The 21993-nt window shown below is 45.8% G+C and overlaps 1 long non-coding RNA gene across 2 annotated transcripts in view; it reads left to right on the top strand.

Moving 5' to 3' along the window:
* Positions 1-1045: 1045 nt before the first annotated feature.
* Positions 1046-21993, top strand: part of LOC146431450 (uncharacterized) — a 30599-nt gene continuing 9651 nt past the window's right edge. For both annotated transcript variants that reach the window (XR_014854981.1, XR_014854980.1), the window contains exons 1-4: positions 1046-1125; positions 1236-1368; positions 4121-4292; positions 7518-7710. This is a non-coding gene — a long non-coding RNA (uncharacterized LOC146431450). The remainder of the gene's footprint in view (positions 1126-1235; positions 1369-4120; positions 4293-7517; positions 7711-21993) is intronic.

Here is a 21993-nt window from a genome sequence, read left to right as displayed (position 1 = left end):
AGTACAGCAGCTTCTTGGAAACTTCATTTAATCATCTCAGTGGTTACCATTTGGAATGATATAATATAAAGTTTCATTTTCTCCCAAAGCAACTTAAGTGAGGGGAAATGCAATGTAAACACAGAAAACCTCATTTTCCCCCTTAGTTTAGAGCACAGAGAATGAGCTTTATAATGATTTTTGAGTTCAATTTCACTGACTCCCTTTTCCAAAATTTTAGGTTTTATTGACTAATAGTTGCTTTGACATTAAGGGCGCTGCTACAAACAATTCAATCTATTTCTACCAATTTTTCTTGTGGAAAAAATTTATTTCAGCTCCTCATTATTTGAAAGTGATTTGCAGAAAAAGCGCTATTAGGAAAATGAGGCTGATGGCACTTGAGGTGAGCTGAACATGCTGTTAAGCAAATCAGAAATTAGTGTAAGTTTCTTTCATTTGCTGCAGATCAAGCTTGATACTAATGATAAAAACCAGATCAAGCTTTTAAAAATATTGTGGAGTTTCTGTGCAATGAAACTGAAGTGGAGAGAGAAAATTCGGATATTTTATTTTTCTGAGCTAAATTGGAATAATTTTAATAATTCTATTAGCTATTCAAGCCAAAGTGTGGTCTTGTCTGAGAAGAAATATGAGAAGCTGCTGCCGACTGGCACAATAGAAATAAATATATAACACAGAAGGAGGAGAGGAAAAAAGGAGGAGAGGAAAAAAGTAGGAAGATACTGGACTGCCCAGGAATGTTCCTGAAACATGGAAACATGAAACATGGAAGGTTCATGCTCACCACCTCCTCACACAAGACAGCCAAGTGCTGAGAGGTTGCTCTGCCTTAGTTTCCTTCCCACCCTTCTGTCAGATGTGATGGAACAGGAATTCTTCCATCTCCTCCCTCAGTGTATAACAAAATGTACTTTGATTTGAGAATGGGATGCAATTTTAACTAGAATAGTAGAAAGCATGTCACTGGTGTAACAGCTGTAAAATTAGAAGGAAAGAAAACCCCTAAGAGACAGGAAAATAGCTGCTATTAAAGTGATAGAATAATCTTACCCTGCAATGGTGTTCTGCAGCTTGAAGCAGCTCTCCTCAGCCGGTGTCTGTCAAACCCTATCAGGATGGAAGGTGACATTATGAAGTCTCCAGATATATTTTCATGTCATTTGGCTGATTTGTGTCATTTGATAAATTTCATGTTTGGGAAAATCAATGTGTGTATTCTTGTGCTTTGCCAGCGTTGAAGTTCTGTGCTGGAGACAAGAGCAGAGATTTGTGAGAGCTGTCACTCCATGAGACCTTCTCCCCTCCTTGGCAAAACCCTGCTCCTTGTCCAGCACACTTGGGGTGAAAATTAATGAGGTACATAAGGTGAGTCTTTAGTTTTGTTTAATAACATCTCTGTTTTTTCTTCAAACACGAGGTGGGAAGGAGGATGAAATGCCACAGAGCTGAGGGCAAAGGCTGCTGTCCTGCTCGTGGCACTCAGAGCAGGGGAGAGGTGTACAATAAGCTGACTTGGAGAGGAATTTTTAAGGGTTCTATTTTAGCTCCAGATGCAAAGTTCAATGGCTTTCCTGATGTCCAGCATGACTGAATTGTTTAGCAAAAAAATCCCCATAAAATACAGCTTGAAGGCGAATTTCTAGATACTTGTATCAGGAATGGCGTTTGATCACAGATAACATGTATTAAGTAATAATAGTGTGCAGCTCTGGGTTGGCTAATTTTCAACACACCAGTTGTGGGTGGAGGATTTTAACAGCATCACTTGAGCTGTGCTGCACAATCAGGACCACAGCTACTGAAGAAAAAGCCCTCCATTTAAATAGTCCAAATGAATAGATTTGGTCCCTTATTGTAATTTAACTCAAGTTTTGAAATGTGTCTTTGTTATTCCAAAAAGGGAGAGCAGTATCAATAACTCCGAAATGTGACATTGCATAATTAAGCATATTTCTGGCTGTATCCATCTATCTAGCTGTCTATCAAACCCCACAGCTTTCCTTCCCTGGAACAGCAGAAGGCTGGCAGTGCTTTCCACGCCAACGTGTTGGAAACCTTGGCTGAGCCTCTGCCATCGTAAGCTGCTGGGTGGGAGGGAAGGCACAACAAATTTGGTACCACGGCTTTGCTGCCAGAGAGCTGAAGAAGATGAAGTTTGTCAGCCCACTTTTGGGGAAAATAACCTGAAGATATTGAGAAGAAGTGAATTAAAATTTGTGATCCTGACCTGGCTCTTGCAGGGAGGCTTTCCCCATCCCTACAGCCAAGCTCTCCCATCAGCTCTGCATCCTGGAAGGTGCAGAGAGGGGGAGAGGTGCCTCACTGCCATTTCTAGAGCTGGAGAACCAGGGATATAAATCAAATCTTGTGATGAAGGAGCATCACATTGGAAACTTAGACTCTGAGAGATATTTTAGAGGTGGGTTGAATTCTGGTTGTGAGACTGCGCAAGTACATCCTGCTGGGTTAGAGGTGCTGCGTGCAGAGAAATTGCAGTTGTGTCTCCATGTGCATCCCCTGCCAGCCTCAGCAGGGCTCTGCTCACCCTGCCAGGGCTGGGGAGGTGGATATGATCCATTGTGTACTGAAATGGTTAAAGCTGGGATAGGATTTATGAGGAAGTAGGAAGGAATTAAGTATGTATTGCCTGGCTAAAGGATGACTTAAGGGGAAGTATGACTCTTCCTGAGCATTTCAAGCCTACAACACCAAGGGCTGGAAGGTCCATCCAGCATGTCACAGGCAGGACTGCTGAGAGCAACCTGATGATACTCAGAAATAGGAAATTTCAAATGCTGGTGAGCCCACATGATCAGGGTTAGGTATAAGGGAAAACCAAACTCTAACGGCCTGGAGATGGCAGGGATGTCTGAGAACTGTGAACACCCTTTTTGGTCTCCAGATTTTTGATTCCCCGAGTCCTTGCATGGAGACTCTTCCCCCCTCTGAGAAAGGTGGGCAGCTCTCCCTTCCTGGTGGAACAGGAATTCTGAGTTAGATCCAGCTGCACAAGGACTGCAGCAATGGAGACCAGGCTGAGAGGTTGCAGTGGATTTAGTCTGGCTTTTTTGTGATGCTCCCAGTGCTGCTGCCCCTCCTGCCATGCCCAGGGTGCTGGGGGTGCCCTGGGCAGAGCAATGCCAGCCTGGGCAGCAGAATGGCTGGGCAGGAAAAGCATCTCTGCTCTGATACAGTGGGGCACAAGGAGGTTTCTGCTGGAAACAGCTCTGCACAGCTCATTTTGGATGTATTTCTGCTGTCTTGAGAAAAATGAAGCTCCCAGTAGTGATCCTGCACCTGAACAGAACTGTCAGCAAATGCCTTTGGTTCTGGGGGTTTGGTGCCATTTTTCCTGAGCTGTCCATAAAACGAATAGTGAATCTCTCTGTGCCCAGCCGAGGTGCTGAGATCCAAATCTGTCCTGGAAATAGTGTCTTTGACAGCCCTTTGAGTGTGACAGAGCTGTTTAAATGAGGCTGTGCAGGAGATGAAGCTGCTGATGGATTCTGCATGGCCACCCAGGCGACCTCCCTGCCATCCACCCTCATTATGCTCCTGTCAGATCTTCAATTAGACTGACAGGGGCCCAAATTCCCAAAGATCTCTGTTTAGTCTTGGAAGATTAAAGGGTGGCAACTATTTTCAATATGATTATCATCATTATCTCTGGGAGATTTTATACTTCAGAAGTCAAAGTCATAATAGCCCAACTCACTGCAATTATTTGCAAATTGCCTTAATGTATTTTCCAGAAGCTCTTTTGGCACTTTGTAATTTATTTATTTGCTAAGCCAATAACACATTAAAATGCTAAAATGCCTCAGAAACTCTGTGAAGCAAGTCTGGTGGGAGCTTGCATGGACTTTTCCAGCAGCCCCTTTACCCACCAGTAACCCCACTCTGTTTTTCTTAAAATGCCTCTTCTTGGTGCTCTCTCTGCTAGCATACCTTGAAGGACTCCCTCTTTTGGTTGAAATTAAAGAGAATTTGTTAATGTTACAGTAACTCTCCATGCTGATGGAAATAGTTATGGAAACACAGACTTAAACCAACATAAAAAAAATATTCAGACACCAAAAAATGCGCAGTTTCTAAAAAAAATGCCATCTTTTTCTAGAGGCGTGTTTTAAAGAGGAATTCTTGATGTGCCAAGAGCTGGAAATACTGCAGTACCAGGAGCAGTGAAGGGGTGGCTCTCCAGTGGGCTCTGCTTTCTCTCCTGCAGAAGCTGGGGAATGCAGCTCTTTTCATCCTGGCCCCATCTGTTCCCTTTCTTCTTGTCCTTAATGGTGAGTACAGAGCAAGAGCCACTGTGCCCTGGGATGGCATTGAAACAACCCAAAGAGCTTCCAAAACATGCTCAGCCGATTGTTCAAGAGTAATTCACAGACCCAGAGTTACGGTGCAATAATTGTGAATAATGAGGAAGCCACGACAAAAATGGTAAATAGCTTGCAGACATTTTGGGAACAGAAAATGAGGCTAAATTCATTGAATAAATTAATTGCTATGGATTATTGTCCTAGCTTTAATCTGCTGCCTGCTGAAGGAAATCTGTGCAAATGGCAAAGCTGGTAGAAATGGAGTTGCTTCCCTCTGAACAGGAGAGAAGAGAGGCTGGAAAGGGGTTTGCTGTGCTGTAAAAGTGTATCTCACTTGTACTGCAATGTTCACCTTCACAGTTTTACTTGCCCTTCGGGATGGGGCAGTTTTATAATCCCATTTTATTAGTGAGCAGCAGATGGAGGTCCTGCAGGGAGGAGAGGTGGTTTTTCCCAAGGCCACGTTGTCTCTGGCAGAATCCTTGTTGGAGGTTGGGATTTTGCAGTCCCTGGCCGATGCTTGTGATATTTTTCTGTTTGAAGACTTTCCTTTTCTGCAAAAACATCTGTACTGGGGGATGAACAAAACAACCCTGAGCAAATCTGAGACTTTGCCAGTGAAAATGTAGAGAAAAAGGAGGAATGAGGAGCCACATCCCCCAGCCTGTTTTAGAAGATCAGTTCTAGTAAAGAGGAATTATATTTCAAGAACCAGGCAGATTGTCTCAGATTTACTATCTTAGAGGCCAGCAGTGAAGGTGAAGCATTTTTCTGTCAGGATTACGATTACCTGACAGGGTCTTACTGTTACCAGGAGAAATGACCCTGATTTAGAAAAGACCTGTTCATTTGTAAGCAGCTGTTGCTTTTTAATAGCACAGCTATTTCTTACAGCTATTAGTAGTAATAAAAATAAAACTAAGGCCCATGTCTTTACTTGCATGAAATTCATGATTTAAAATGAAACTGGGAGAGCCTTGTAGATCAATCCTGAGATTTTATAAGGTGCTAGTGGTGATTCATGTGGATGTGAGACCTCAAAACCTGCCCAAGTTCTGTGCACAAACTATTTGTCAGGTTTTAACTTCTGGCAGCCTTTTTGTCTCTCCTTGAGCTCGTGTCTGCCCCAGGATCCTGGAGCTGGGAGTGTCTGGTGACAGCTCAGGACAAGCTCTGTGCAATTAACGGGGCTCAGAGCAGTGTCCTGGGGTCAGAGCAGTGTCCTGAGCTCAGAACAGTGTCCCTGGGCTCAGAACAGTGTCCCTGGGCTCAGAACAGTGTCTCTGGGCTCAGAACAGTGTCTCTGGGCTCAGATCAATGTCCCTGGGCTCAGAGCAGTGTCCCTGGGCTCAGAGCAGTGTCCTAGGCTCAGAACAGTGTCCCTGGGCTCAGAACAGTGTCCCTGGGCTCAGAACAGTGTCCCTGGGCTCAGATGGATGCAGTGGGACATCCCTCTGGGGAAGCTCCAGCCGTGGCTCTGCTGGCTCTGACAGCCCTGCCTCTGGCACTCAGGGCACTCCCAGCACAGCAGCACTGAGCAATTCCAGTTCTTCCCCGTTCAGCCCAAAGTGAGCTGCAGTGCAGCTGGGAGGAGCTGGGAGGCCAAGCTGCTGCTGAGTGGAGCACTGTTACCCCATCTGGCTTCATCATATCTGCTCAGTTTGTCAAAACAGAATTTTCCCCTCCATTTGATAAGGTTTAATAGAGCAGAACAAAACTCCAAATGTTAGCATTAACCATTAGGTGAGATGCAGGGAGGTGCAGTTCCCTCGGGCAGGGGAAGCTCCGGAGGAGCCCCAGCTCTGGCTGTGCCCTGGTGGCAGAGGAAGGAGATCCAGAGCAGCTCCTCCCAGCCTTGCTCCTGCAGGGTTTGGCCTCCAGCAGCCCTCTAGGAAAGGCTCCTCTCCCCTGGGCTTTGTCCCTCTTGGTGCATCTTTGTTCGTTCAAAGCTTTTTCCTGGGCTGAGGTTGTGTTTCCCATGGAGTCCTCCCAGCCATGAGGTGACCCCATGGATGATCCTGAATATATACCCTATATATACTATATATATATATATATATATATATAAACCTCAGCCCTGGGCTCATTCTCCTGGGGGAATCCTGGAGTGCCAGGAGCACATCCCACCTTCAGTGCATGTGCAGGGATTGGGGTTGCTTTTCTCCTACAGGAAACTCTTCATTCTCCTTTTCTGTTTCAAACATTAACTGAGAATCAAACTTTCTGCCTTCCCTTGAAACGACACCAACATGAAGAAATCAAAATACATGTCTTTCCAAGACGTGCCCGAAGCCATAAAATGGGTTGTATACAAAATCAAGCTAAATGAATCAGAATCCTTTTCTCCACGTTTGGGAAGGTTAAACCTCCAGCAGCAATGGCAGTGACACATCGTGCTCCATTTTGCAGACATAATGTCACTCTTTTATTTTAATATACAATGCAGTTCACCCTAAATTACATTTTCTTCTTTTAATTTATTTTCATGGAAACGATAGCATGGCATAAATCATCTCGTGGAGGTTGCTGGGTTATTTGCATTTCAGAGGTTAGTTTTAACTTTGTATTATAAAGGAATTTGCAACCCAGAAGCTCTGGGAGGCATTAGCTTTCAGTGAATAGTGGTTCTCCAAAGGTGATGAATGACGTTCATTTGGCTTAGGACAAACAGCCTCAAGTTTGTGTCTTTCTTAAAAAACTTGTCAGAGGCAAAGACTGAAAGCCAATGAGTGATGCTTTCATCTCAGGAATTAATTCCTCCTGGAAAAGCAGGGTGTTTGGGAAAAGCCAGCTGTGCTGCACTGCTCCTGCCATGAACCTCTGCTCTGTGGAGGTCACTTGCTCTCTGCCACTCCAGCAAGGAGGGCTTGGAGGAGTTCATGGCCTGGAGGGGTTTGAGGGAGAATCCTCATGGGGCTCCTGCCAGTGCTTGCTGCTGCTCTGCCTTACAGCACTTCTTTAATGGCACCTGACAGAGGGCAACTGGAAGTCTGGAAGGCTTTAATGAGTCTTCAGATGTCTATTTTCTGCTAAGAAATGTGGCAAGAAGCTCTATCTTACATTCAATACAGCCCAGAATGCACAGGGAATGAAACAGCAGAGTGAAACGTATTTTATTAGCGATGAACTGAGGCTGCACATGAAAGAACCCTTTAAATATCTGACATGTTAAATGCATTATTTTCCCTTCAGGAGAGAAGGAGTCAAAGGGATGGGGCTGATGAACTGTGCTCATTAACCTGAGTGATGGGAAGGGTATTGACGCCGGGGCTGCGCAGACTTCAAACACAGCTACTGCAGGCTGGACTTGGAGCCCTGCTCCAGAAAAAAGGTGGAATTACTTCAGCCACTGATGCAAGGTCTGCAGAGAGAGGCTCATCTGCAGGTGAGTCAGGAGTTGAAACAGGTCAGGAACTGAAAGCAAAGCAGTGAAACACAGCCAGAGCAGTGAGGGCTGCAGAGTGTCAAAGGCAGCCCTGTGCAGGGTACCTGCTGGAGGAGTGATTCCCTCTGCTCCTGAGCAGGGACATCTCCACAGCTCTCTGAAACGTGGGCAATTCATTTACAGCTCCATTATCATAGAATCATGGAATGATTTGGGTGATAAATCTTAAAGCTCATCTCATTCCCCACCATCCATGGCCAGGGACACCTTCCACTGTCCCAGGCTGCTCCAAGCCCTGTCCAGCCTGGCCTTGGACACTGCCAGGGATCCAGGGGCAGCCACAGCTTCTCTGGCACCCTGTGCAGGGGGGTCACCAGGGTTTGTTTTGTATCAGAGATTTTCATGTTGGGGAAGTTTGTTAGAGGGAGTGTTTTGCCCATTCTAGGCAAGAGCAGACATGGTACACTCAGAGCTGCAGGAACTCAGCAGTATCTGAATACCCTGCCCATACTTTAGACAAAAAATTAATGTTCTGCAGGTCTTACATGTCTATGTGCCTCTAAAAGTGATTGTCACAAAGGAAAGGATTCTGAAATTTGCAGGAGACAAACCTGTGTGTGTCACAGTGGGAAACACAGACAGTACCAAAGTCAAGCCCAGCTGTCCATATGGTCAGGGAGGTGCAAAACTGTTTAGCTCACCCTATAAACCAGTGCTCTGCTCTGTTCTGGAATAGCCATATAGTTCACAGATTACTTTAGAGCATTTGCAGAGATGCAGGTGTTATTTTCCTATTTTTCTATTTTATTTTTAAGGTAGAATTAATATTCACAGAATTGACGTAGATTGCATTTTGTACTCTCTGCTGCCCGGGGCCATTGCACTTCAGTCTTTGATCTGATCAGCTCTTGCAGACTCAGCGGGTTGCAGGTTGGTCAGTGCTTGGATGAGAGGTTTCATAGGAATTTTGTGTTGCTGTGAGGAATTGTTTGTGATGAAGATGGCACTTTCTGCAATGAGTCAGTGCCGATCAAATCCCCCAGCACAGAGCCAGGGAAGGCTCCATCCCAGGGGCTGCACAAAGCTCAGCCAGGCAGGCAGATCTCCCTCGGCCACAGGATGCATTCCTGGCCAATATCAAATGTGGGATCAATGCTGCAGTCAGGTCTCTCAGAGAATCTGTTATTACTTCTCCCTGTCCCCTGACCTGTCACTGGGGTTTGCTGTGCATGGCTGCAGCAGCTGGAGGAGGATGGAGGAGCTTCCCACTGCCAGAGGGCAGAGTTAGATGGGATTTTGGGAAGAAATCCTTCCCTGTGAGGGTGGGGAAGCCCTGGCACAGGGTGCCCAGAGAAGCTGTGGCTGCCCCTGGATCCCTGGCAGTGTCCAAGTCACGCTGGACAGGGCTTGGAGCAACCTGGGACAATGGAAGGTGTCCCTCCCATGGCAGGGGTGGCACTGGATGAGATTTAGGGTCCTTTCCAGCCCAAACCATTCTACAATTCTATGACTCTAGGATTTCAGTCTCGTTCCAGCCAACCTGACATGCTCAAAATGCTGTGGGATTTGGCCATCACTGTTCAGGTGCCATGGATTTCCTCCAGCAGCATTCTGCACATGGTGCATTGAGTGACCCCATAATCATCCCCTGTAGTCACTGACATGACCAATTCATTGGCATCAGTAGGACTAAAGCTGCATTGCTGCAATTGGGCAAATAACTATCAGTTGTTTCATGTATAAATGCTTCTAATTGATGTAGAAATGGGAGGTGTTCCTTCTCATTCCTTAAAGAAAACATGGGGTGAATTATCACTCAACATACACAGAAAAAGGCAGATTTTAAGCAGCACAACGCAATAAAAGGAATGATCTTTTCTCTGTGTGAGCACACTGATTATTCCTATTTGCAGCTTAATGAAATGCTGGGGTCTTGAAATTTCTGTGAGGCTTGAAAGTGGTACAGGTTGCCTGAAGAAAAATTGAGGGTTGTTTTTAGAGCTTTTAAAACAACTTTATGCCACTTTCTGCTGATTTGGTTCCCTTGAGTCTCAGCTGGTGTAGAGCAGAGTGTGGTGACAATGAAGGTTTGTCCCTTGGTGTCCCCAGGATCTCAGGGGTGCAAGGGTGGGGTGGGGACAGCGACCTGGGCTGAGGCTGCCCTGCACTGGGGGTGGTCTTGGAATGAGATGGAGAAAAGCTGGGGGCTGCTCTTGGTTTCTCATTTCCCCTGAGGTGATGGAGAAACCACCCCAGGAAGAGCAAATCCTGGTGTGACTGCCTGGGTTGGGAAGTGTTGAGTGGGTTGGGGAAGCAACAAATGTGTTCTAAGATAAAGAGGAAGGAAAGTGACAAAACGAGCAAAAAACAGCCCAAAATGTTTGTCAACACACATGGCACAGCTTCTCTGAAGCCCCCATTTGTTTATTTTGTCAGCAGTGCTGGAATGTTGCTTTTCTCTCTTTCCCCCTTTATTCCTGCTGTGAAATACACATTAAGGGCTTCTTTAATTAGGGAAATACACATTTCAAAGAGAAAACTCTTTCCTTGTCAAGGCATTCTGTCACACCTGGGGGATGGATCCCTTTTTGGTAGATCCCTACGTTTTTTTTGAAAAATTGCATTCCAGCTGCAATTACTGCATAATCTCCAGAGGAGCATGGGTACAGAGCTTAAATACAAATTTCTGCAGCAACACAGGGAGAAACACAACCTGATAACTCCTGACAGATTGATGGCTTCTTCCTTCATCTAAATCGTTATAGATTAGCACGTCTGTTTTCTTTTCATGGATATGTTTGTTAGCACTGCATCATCTAACCTAATCTGTGTGGGAAGTTATTTATCTGAGGGCTGGGGGGCATTTATACCATTCACTTGTCACCAAGAATAATGGAGACTACAGGTAAGATAATTCCAACTGTATTAAGGGTTGAGAGATGACTGTTTGTGTTTTGATAATGGGACACTCAGAGTGAAGGATCTGAAATGATTTTGTAACATTTCTGCTAAAAACACACATTTAAAATTTCTTTTTTCCTTTTATTCTTCTGTTTCATGGGGGTGCCTGGGGTTGCTCTGGGAGAAGGAGATATCAATGGCCACTCTGGGGTGGCCCAAGGGACTTGGGAGGAAAGATGTGACCCTGAGAGTGTCCTGTTCACTGTGGTTTGCTCCAAGCAGTCCCAAATTGAGGGTTCCCAGTGCCCTGTGTGGTGACATCAGGACACAGCTGATGTCTTTGGGATGTCCTTGGGCACAGCCAGCACTGGGGACTGCAGAGTTCCAGAGGCAAAGGTGGTGACAGCTGAGCAGAGGCTCATTTCCAGCCCTTTGGAGGGCGGATCTGCAGAGCCCTGTCCTGGCTGTGTCCTTTGGTCCTCTGCAGGCCAGGCTGTTCCAGAGCTGCTGTTTCCTATTCAGGCACCAAAGGAGCCTTTCCTGCCATCCTGCTGCTTTGCCAGATGTTCTCCATTTTCTGCCTGTGCAGTGATTTCTCCTCTCTAGGCATCCTGTAACTGCCTTCATCTCACTGATTTCACAGCACTCCCACGGCATCAAGAGCACTTGGAATTCTGGTCTTGTCCTCCAGAGCTCTCACAATCACTCCCAGCCTGCTGTCACCCACAAACAATATCAGCCTCTGCTGCAGCCCAGAGGGAGCAGGAGCTCCCCGAGGGTCTCCCTCAGCCTCTCATCTCACAGGGAACACCAATGGCCATCCTTGGGCTGGTGGTGTTCAACGTGCTTCATTCTCACCTTCTGATATTTCACTGTATTTTATTTAGGCTGTGCTTGCTGAGGTTGCCCTGTGAGTGGTTTGAGGAGCTCTTGCTCACCTGCCACACTGTGTGTCACACAGCCTTGGTGATGCTCATTTGCTCCCTGGGCCTTCCCTGCCCCCATGCACCCCACCACCCTGACCAAGCCCCCTTAAGTTTCATTTTCTTTTTTACTATTTATTCTTGAGAAATTTATAAACTTCTGCTGGCTCTGTCTCCTGGGCCACCATCTAATCTTCTGGGCGATGACAACTTGATTGGCGAATAATAGATTCCAGTCTCTTCCCAGCTGCTGAATGGAGCTATAATTTCTAAATGCATCCTTGAAGATGGAACTGAGCTTGTCCTTCTCCAGGGGTTGGTCTTTAATCAGCCCAGTTGTCTTTTCAGTATTGAAAACTTCTTTTCATTGTAATATGCAAAAAGAAATACCTGGAAATGAGCCATTTACCTTGTATTAGTGTGCAGATTAGGGGCTCAATGTTTTGGGTGCTGCAGAAATCCTGTAAGTGATATTCCCTGCTCTGGAAAACTTTAATGTTAAGCAGGCAAGGTAGGCAACTGAAAGGACAGAAAACAGACACAAGGGGATTAACTGAATTGCTGAGGCATAGATCAGTGTCACGATGGAGATTAAAAGGCAGTCTCTCTGAAATCCAGAACAAAACTTTGCTGTTGCTCTGATGGCATTTTTTTGATGGGCTGTGGAAAATACAGAAAAATGAAAGTGGTCCCTTGAAAACATTGCAAGTCGAAGAATAACATGAAATGTGATTTTTATCATTTCAAAGATAGAGATTTTAAAAATTCACTTAGGATCCCAATAAGAACTTTCAGAAAAGATTTTTTTTGTTATTCTGTATTTGTTCTTTCAAGGCAGAAAGAACCTACTGATATACTTGTCTCATAATATTAGCAAAAAAAAAAACCTTGGAGAAAGCTGAATTTCATCATCCTCCATTACTGTGGATACAAACAAAAAGTGGTTATGAATCACTTTTCCTTGATAGAATGAATTTATTTGTCCATTTATTTTCCTGGAATGTCTGCTGGAGCTGAAGTTGTTGATTAATGACCTGCAGGAGGTAACGCTGTGGAAATTGGCTTTTGTAACTGCAGGGAACTCCAGAGGGCTGTGAGGGGAGAGCAGCAGGGAGCTGAGCAGGGCTGGGGTACAAACACCCCTGGCCAGGACATCCTGAGGGGACAAGGATCACTCACTGCCCAGCAAAAGCATCGCTCCTGCCATGGGTGGATATGGAAATGTGTTGGGTAAAGTTATTCCACAACCTGGTTGTCAGAAATAACCATTACAGTAATTCTGCTAGAAATAGAAGCATCCAGTTTATGTGTAGGTTGTCACTCCCATCATTTCCCAGGATCTCCTCTCTCTAACAAAATAACGGAGCTGGTGGAGGCCAAACTTTTAAATAAAGGTGGAATAGGCGCCAGGAGGGTGTGGCAGGTGACATCACGGTGGCTTTTGGGCAGACTCACCGCGGGCTGCCATACCCACCCTTGGCTGCTACCGTCTTATTTTACCTCCTTCCTCATTCTTCCTTTTCCTTGCACAGCTTCTCCTTTGGCACTCAGGGTATAAATTCTGCCTTCTGCAGTTTCCTGACCTGCCCCTTACACTCATCGTCACAAAATATGACTATGCCAGACAGCCGCTCCCCTCCCCTCCGCGCCTCCCTGCCGGTGCAGCCGGATACTCCTTAAATAGCGCCGTTTTCCTGCCTGAGTGGGTTTGGTGACATTAGCAGCCTTTTCGGGAGTGCTGCTACACTTCATAAAACATACATCATGCCGTGTTTATCGTACAGCCATCCCAACACCCTCGTTTGTCACCGTGCTGGTGGCAGCTCCCAGCCCGCCCGGCGCGGCACTCGCGGGGCTCAGGGCAGAGGATTTGTTCTCACTTCCTGCCTCACTCCTTCTCTCTGCCCTCTTCATCAGCTTCAGTGTTAGCAGCCTTACAAGGCAGTAACAAATCCTTGTGTGTGAGGATGTTTTGCTGGAATTGGTGAAGGTATTTTTGTGCAGAAAATGTGTGCAAATGAAGGAAGTGCTTGCGCTGCTCCGGCAGAAGTGCAGCCGCTGATGAAGAGCATCCTTTGAAATACGTGGGTTTATCTGAAGGCAGATTGCTGCTCTCCCAGGTGCCTCCCCAGGGTGCCCAGCTGCAGAGCAGTGTGACCCTCTGGGAGATGAGAATCCCTGAGCACAGCCCTGCTCCTCACCCTGTGCTGCAGCCCCAGGCCAGGGCTGACCCAGAAAGCAGGGAGCCGTGCTGGAAATTTGCATAATGTGCAGAAAGATTGGACGCTGAAATGTGTCCTCTGCCGCCCGAGCTCCTCACTGCACCTGCAGCTCCATGGGCCACACTCCCTCCTGGGCCAGCAGGAGCAGCACAGCAGCATTTCTGCCTTGAAATAGCCCTCTTTGCAGGCTGCCATCCTCCAGCAGAGAAGGAAGTGCTTCTCTGCAGAAACTCTTTCTGTGGAAAGATGATATTCACTTGACAAGCCAATTTGCCGTTGAAAAAAGGTCTTGACCTTAAAAATTAATTAGTTCTGTAGGTTTGGTGAAAGTTCTTCCGTAAGTCCTGCACTGGCTGAGTCCACTGGGATCCTTCCTTTGACTTGAGCAGGAGTTCAAGCAAATCTTCTGTCACAAAAATAACTGGAATCAATACTCAGACTTCATCCTGGAGAATGGGAAGTGTGATCATGTGGTAACTGCAATTTTCTCTCCTGATCTACTTTTTACATTGTCAGAACTGATGAAGCATTTTATGGGAGAAAAAAGAAAAACCGACAAATCAGGGAGTATTCCCCTAGGCTGATGAGTGCATGTGGTGTGATAAACTGCTGTTATTAATCTCAGTTGGGGGCAAATAATGGCTTCAGAGCAGAAAAAAAAAGGCCACGAAAACAACCCCAACCTCTTGGAAAAAAATTCTTGAACATAAAGGGAAAATAATGGTGGTTGTTCCATGAGGCTTTGTGTGTAATGGTCCAAAATACTTCCAGGCATTGAATGAGGGTTTGGGTGCAATTACTTCTGTGTATTAAAAACAGCACTCCATACCAAGGCATTAAATGACAATATTTACAGAAGGTAAGCAGTTGTTCATTTGCCTTAAATGACAATATTTACAGAAGGTAACAAGTTGTTCATTTGCCTGTCTGGGGCTGGGGAGCAGCTCAGCGAGGCTGTCCAGGACAGGGGTTTGTGGGATGCTGCCATGGGCTCTGGCTGGACATGTATAATTAATTTCATCTTAAATCAATTTACAGTATCAATAATGAAGCACCTCTTAATGGACTTTCAACTGGTCAAGTGTCAAGGCAGATTGTGCAGCCTGGGGGGAGAGAAGAGGAGAGGAGCAACTCCCTCCTTGTGTAAGCTGCTTGTAGATCATGAATAAATCATTCTCTCTGGTTGGCAACTCCTTCACACTGCCCCAAGATTTCTGAAGTAACTTCCTTCTAATTTAACTTGTGCCTGAAGTTTCAAAGCAGCCTCATCCTGTAAAGAAAAAGCACCTAATTTATGTGCTGCTCTTAGCTTTTATTACAAGGGCAGAATAGTAGAATCATAGAATCTAGAACTGTGGAATCCTTTGGGTTGGAAAGGACCTTTAAGATCCTCGAGCCCAGGTGTTAACCCTTGGGGCTCCTCCTTTGGTCTGCTTCTGCTGCTCTCTGAGATCTCTCATTCACCTTCCCAGCTGAGTTCCCATTGCATTTCAAGGCCATGGGAAAATGACTTTTGCTGTTCCTTCCATTTCATATTCATTCATCATTTCCATATGGTAACTACACAGAGTTGTGTCATGTGTTATTCAGCGCAGCCACATAGAAAGCTGCTAAAGATAATCGATTTTTTTCCCCAGAACCAGAAACTAGGAGCTGTTTCTTGTCACGCTTCAAGAGAGTGAAAAGTAGCACTGGCTCAGACCTGTGGGCTGCAGTTTTCCCATTCCTCATATGTCCTTGAGATATCAGAAAGTTTTCTTGCTCATACTGGATTGGAAGTGGGAGATTTTGACGATTTTCTTGGGAAAACTAAAGAAAATGATGGTCGATGTAGAGCCAACTCTGGGATTCCAATCCTGCCTGTAAGCTGAGGTTGCTGCTGGGGAGGATGAGGAGGGATGGGCTTGGCAGTGCTGGTTTAACAGTTGGACTCCATCATTTAAAGGTCTTTTCCAACCTCAAATGGTTCTGTGATTCTGTCTGTGCCATGCCCAGGGAGTGGCCTGGCAGCACCAGACACTCACTTTCCAAACCAGGAGGTTTCTCACTCTGCTGTGTGGGAGTTCAGCTCTCCCTGAGGGCTGCTGGTGGGTTTTGGGGCTGTGAGAACAGCCTGGATCACACTTACACATCAGAGCTGCCGTGGGCCCCAGCAGGGGGACAAATGCTCTGCAAAACACAGAGAAGCAAAGACAGAAGATGTAGAGGAAAAGAGAACATTTACATTTTTAACTTGGAGGAGTAAAATAAACATGGGAACGTTTCCCAGGAGAAGAGCTTGTTGTGGTGCCGATGTGAAGCTGCAGTTGCTGCCTGTGAGGTATTTGCAGAAACATGTCACTCTTCTCTGGTGCACATTGCTCGGGCAGCCCAGGCTCAGTTGTCCCAAACTGGCCAAGTGCTTTAACATTTCAGGGTCAAGAAAGATCAAGCAGGGGAAAACAGGTTTCAGTTGCTTTGTTATTGTTTTGCTGGTATCTCAACCAAAAATATATCATCCTTGGCTCTGCTGAGAAAGCAATGTGTGACGTTTGCACTGCGACGCTGCGTTCAGCTTTGCTGGGCAGGATGGCTCTTTCTGGTGCCTGAGTTGCCAAGGCAACGCGGTGTGGACAAGATGGGGGTCTGGTCCATCCATCCCAGTAAGGACTCAGCACTCAGACCTGCCTCATTCTGTTCTACTTTTCAATTTGTTCTGCCTGTAGTGCTTCAGTGCAGCTGTTTAATACAGGTAATTATGAGAATAATAACTTGGGAAAGGTTAAACTTGATGAACTGGGAGGTTACTGTGGCCTTTGGCATTGACCTGATGAGTGTGGTGCAGATACTTATTGGTAAGAAAGTTGCAGATTCTGTACATTTTAATCCAAAGCACATTTCTGTCTCTCCCAGCAGTTCTTTGATTAGTGATATTCACCTCGGGGTCAGAACGTGGAGAGAAAATCATCAGTCAAAGCCTGAGTTCAGCCAGCTGCTGGGGCTGGGTGTGAGCAGCCAGGGAGGGAGGAGGGTGATGAGGGAGGCAGCGATCCAAGGCCACTCAGGTTACCCTCTTGTCACCTCATTTCCCAGGCAAGGAATAAGATCCAATAAAGTGCTGAGGTGCCACAGGCTGGTGAAGGTGCTGATTTATTTGCTCTGTTCTATGAGGCACAAACACGAAGGAGTTGTTGGATTTGACATCCTTTGGTACCCACTTGGGTGATGTTATTAAACTGCTGGGACCAGGTGGTGGGAAATGGGGTTCCCATGTGGGATGGAGCTGGGAAGAGCAGGAGTTGTCCCAGGGTGAGGTTCTGTTGTTGTAGCTGTTAATGTGTGCTTGATGAGCAGTGAGACAACCCTGCCATGGTCTGATGATCTCCAAAAGCAATGTAAGGAGGTGTTAACATGAGAAAGGATAATGCTCCCCTCTATTCATCCCTGGTCTCTTTAACCAGGCAGACACCATAAAGCAGGAGCTCCCGGGCATTGCATCCTTGGGCACAGGATGTCAGCACAGACATTTCCTCTGTGTTGTGCATTGCCCCCACTTAAACTCTGCAACTTGGTGAGGTGGAGTTGGGATATAGAGCAATGAGGATTTTATGGTAAGAGGAAATGCCATAATTCCCTGGTCTGTTCTTGACCATGCTAATTCCATGTGGAATTGGGGTTAGTTCTTTAAACTTGAATTTGAAGAGGTTGGACAATAATTCTGACTCTAGGCGGATTTTGTAAATTGTAATTAATTCATATTTCCAAAGCATTTTTACGTCTTCAGAGGGCTCTTCTTTAAAATTTTGTATCCTTACTCATTTTTATTGCATAAGCAATGCAGAGAATAATACCAAATATTATTTATTGATGCATTTTAATGTTAAAAATGTAAATTCACTTCCCATTTGCAATATTTTTTGTTTGTTTCCCTCAAAACTTCAGACAGATGTTTTTGATCATAAAAGGTTAAAGGCTTAAATTTTTCTGGCCTCAGTAGCATTCATGAATTTATCTGTACCTGGGTGCCAAGCAAATGTTGTGGCACAGGGAGGAATTCAGCCAGCACTGAGTGGATCCACATCCCAGACAGGCACTGTTCATCCCAACTGTGTCCATCCCAGCTGTGTCCATCCCAACTGTGTCCATCCCAGCTGTGTCCATCCCAACTGTGTCCATCCCTGGGCACTGTGTGAATTGCCTTCCTCAGGCTGAGCAGACAGGGAAATGGTTTGGAGTCTTTAGGTAGCAGTAAAGTAAAATTTAACATCCAGCTCTGGCTAATTAAAGAGCAGAAAAGATCAAGTGTATGTAGCATCTTTACTTCAACTGACTCCCATCCATCGAAGAAAGTCTCTTATCCAATTCTCCCTGAAATGCTTGGGAGTGAAGGGGAGAGGACAGAATTGCTCACTCTCCATCCATCATCCTCTAGTTTGTAAGTCCTGTTAGGATTCCCTATTACCACTTGTGGCATGGGGATAGGGCAGGAAATTAACTCCCAGCCAGTCTTGCTTTGTATCTAGGAAAGCCAAAAGCCTTCAGGTGGCACAGGAAAAGCTGGCAGGTGGTTCAGTGCAGGAGCCCCTGAGCCCCTCTGTCACACCTGGAAAGTCTCCAAGGCCTTGGGATGAGCCCTGGGTGCTGAGGATTTCCAGGGAATGACAAACCCTGCATTTGCATTTTGTCACTCTCTCCTTGTCTGTAGCTCAGGAGCAATGCCTGTGTTAGAACCAGTTCGACAAGAGATGAAACAAAATGCAGTCAGGAGGTGGAGCTGGCTCTGCCTGGGGTTCCTGCAGACACAGACCAAAACTGCCCAGACCTGCCCGGCCACGGTGAGTTAACCTGCACTGCTGCCACGAGGGTCAAGTGTCTGAGATAAAGACTATGCTCTGGACAATTTTTATTGCCTTTGACATTCACTGCTGCTCTATCAATTCTCAGACACAAAAAACGTGCTCTGGCTCTCAAAATCTCTGGTTTTGGAGCCTTTTTTATTTGCCAAAGGAATTGAGGTCCAACTGAAATGGGATAAAATTGAATCATATTAATGCTGAGAGGCTAAAATCAAAAGGAAGTTGTTTATCACTGAGAAATGTTGAGGAAAACCTGCAAGCCTGAGCAGAGCCCCAGACAAAGCCCCTGTTTGCTGTGGCAGTGCAAGGTGACACTTTCCATGGTGTGCTTCCACCAGCACCCAGTGCAGTGGGCTGTGAGGAAGAGCCACACAAATTCCTGCCCAAATCCAACCCAGTGATCTGTGTTTGCTCAGTGTGGGGGGGTTTGCTGTAATCTGAGTTTGGTGCTTCTCTTCAGGCAGCACAGATCACATGGCACTTTGGGAGAAAGGAAAAACAGCTCGAGGAGCTCTGTCCCAGCCAGGCTGTGCTCTGGGGTATTGCAGAGCCACAAGGCTTTTGGCTGGAGACCAGAGGGGCTGTGTGGGGTCAGATGAAGGTCTGTCCTGCAGTGTCTGACTCGGAAAATGGGCATTAGAGCACATAAGAGGGAGAGGAGGAGGATAAAGTGGTTCTTTATCTAACATGTACACCACTGCAGCCACTGGCACAAGTTTTGCCAGGAGTTTTCCTACTTGTTTTCTGCATACACTCACACAGCGTGTTTTTTCAAAGCATTCTGTGACAATAAGTTCCAAAATCAATTACATCTATTTCTTTTTGGTTTAGAACTGCTGGAGTAATCTATTGTTATGTCCCTTGTTATTGTATTACATGAAGGATTTGGTTTTTTCCCTATTCACCTTTATTCTGCTATTCTTAGTTTTACAAAGTTCATCAATGCCTCCCCACTCTACACACAAATTGATGATCCACAGCTCACGTGGCTTTAGCAGGTGATAACCCATCAAATGTTAAAATAAGGAAACCATCCCCATAAGCTATAGCATCAAACAATCCCCAGCTGAAAAATGCTGGAGATTTGCTCTGACTCCAGCTATTTTGGCCAAACAGCTCAGCCTCTGGGCAGATTTACACCTGCAATTACAGAAATAGATCTCCCCATGTGCTGGCAGTTTGGAAAAATAAAAAGCAACCCTTGATCTCCCCATCAGCCAGGCTGTCCTGTGCTCAGGGCAGGGGCTGGAAACACTGCTGCTGGGTGTCCTTTGCCTCAGACACGAGGAAACGAGCAACACTAACCATGATTAATATGAAATAACTAATTGGAGCAAACCTCTGGAGAGAGAGAGGTAAGGATTAGAGATAAGAGAAGCACAAAGCTTTCTGTTTGTTCTTTTTAAATGAAAGCCTCCTAGTGATGAAATTCCTCCCTATTGGTATTCCAGGTGGGGATTTTCCTCTGCATGTTGTTCGCAGACATTTTAAAGGGTGACCTTTCGAGTCACTTAATGGATGTGCCACATACCTAAATATCAGTTGTTTCTTTTAATGCAACATTGGTTCTGCTCTGTTTTGCCTCATGGGAAGGGGATGTTTGAGCCTGCTGGAGGCAGCCAGCTGTTCCTGCCGTGTGCCCTGGGCAGCACAGCTGGGCTGGGGACACTGCAGCCTTTCCACATTCTGAGGAAAAGGGATTGACATGAAAATGTTTTCTTTGAAAATGAAGTTTGTGGACACCGGGGTGTGTGTTTGTCTGTTCAGATTAGCTTCGGAGAGGTGGGAAACTGCTTGGCTGCCTGCAGGGGACTGAGCTTTAATTGTTTTCCTTTGGTGCAAAACTGATGGCTTTTCAGTGTTTGGAAAGGCAAGGAGGGACAGAATCACAAGGGTTTATTTCCTGGTGGAGAGGGTGGCTGAGCCCGTGGTGGGAGGCCTGTGCTCCTGTCCCTGTGCCAGCTGGGCACATTGCTGGCTTCTCTGAGTCTCCTTGGGTTGACCAATGCATTCATCTAGCAGTTGGAAAGAAAAATCTAGTTGAAAATGTAGTTGAAATAGCTTTATTCTGACAAGAGTTTCCATTATAATAAACCAGCCTTTTGAGGTAGGAATAAAGGATCTGCAGTGTCTCTGCTGGTGCTGCTGGAAGTTCCCCAGAGCCAGCTCTGGTCCCTGGGCTCCAATCCCTCTGCAGGTGACCCCAGCTTTGCTGGGGGGCAAATCAATAAATCAGCAGAAACTATTTAAATGTGATCTATCTGTATTTTTCCTATTTCTTTTTGTTTGGTTGTTTTTTTTTTTTAATAAGCATGGTAGTGTAAGCTCCAGCTAGCAGCACACAGCACAGATGATGAGCAGCATTCCCCTTTGGAAGTTGGTATTTTGAAGTGCAATAAAAATAAGAACAAATACACTGAAAATGCCCAGGTTCAGAGCATTCTGGCCAGTCCCCTGAGCAAGGGGAGCTGGTTGCTCCTTAATTATAGATGAGGAGAGAAACAGATTTTTCAGCCCACTGGAGATGTGAGCATCCTGGTGTTGGAATGCAGAAGCAGTTTTAGAGGACTGTGGTTCAGCAGGTCTTGGCTCTCAGGGTGCTGTGGCAGCTCCAGTCCCCATTTAGAGCCAGAAGAGCTGGAAGCTCCTGCTTTGGATGCAGCATTTTGACTAATCCTGCCACCCCCAGGGCTGTTGTCAGCCATATCCTGGCACGGGGCTCTCACAGGTCCATGAACTCACCACCTGTGCACTGGAAATGCAGATGATTTTCCACAGCCTGCAGCAAATGCAGTTTGACAGAAAAAGGGATGTGTTGCAGGTCGGGGCCATCATATCCTGAATTACAGCTTGAGCCAAATGAGAAATGCAGAAATGCTCTGATACTTATGGACAGTGCTGGTCAGTCCCAGCTCCAGCTATGAGGAATATTCAGGGATTGCTGAAGCACTTCAGCTTCAGAGGATAAAGTATGTCAGCCTCTCTGATCACAAAGAACATCTCTACTTACCAACCAGAGAAATATTCTTCAAACAAAAACGTGTTTACTCCAAAGGAAAGAAGCTCAGGTGGTGGGAGAGTAAGAGTTATTCTTTATTTTTTTTTTTTCTGAAAAATAAAACAGCCCATTTGTACATTGATTTATCAGACTTATCCCAACTGTCTTCCAGCCAGGATTCACAATCCTGGCTTTTTGTTTCTCTACATGCTCCAGCACACAGATATGGCTTTCAGAGTGGAAATCAATGCATCTGCAGGACGCCTCTGGTGCTAACCGAGTCCACAGCTTCTTTGATTAAACTCTACTAAAGCATAATTATCTGGAACGCCTTGCCATTTCCTTGGCACTGCTCACACAGCTTTCCAACCAGGAAGCATTTTATCAGGGCATTAGAGCCCCAC

This window comes from Lichenostomus cassidix, chromosome 13 (genome assembly GCF_008360975.1).
Source record: "Lichenostomus cassidix isolate B80296 chromosome 13, HeHo_3.0, whole genome shotgun sequence".
Taxonomy (NCBI): Eukaryota; Metazoa; Chordata; class Aves; order Passeriformes; family Meliphagidae; genus Lichenostomus; species Lichenostomus cassidix.
The sequence above is the reverse complement of the archived record's forward strand: the minus strand, read 5'-3'. Positions and strand labels throughout refer to the sequence as shown.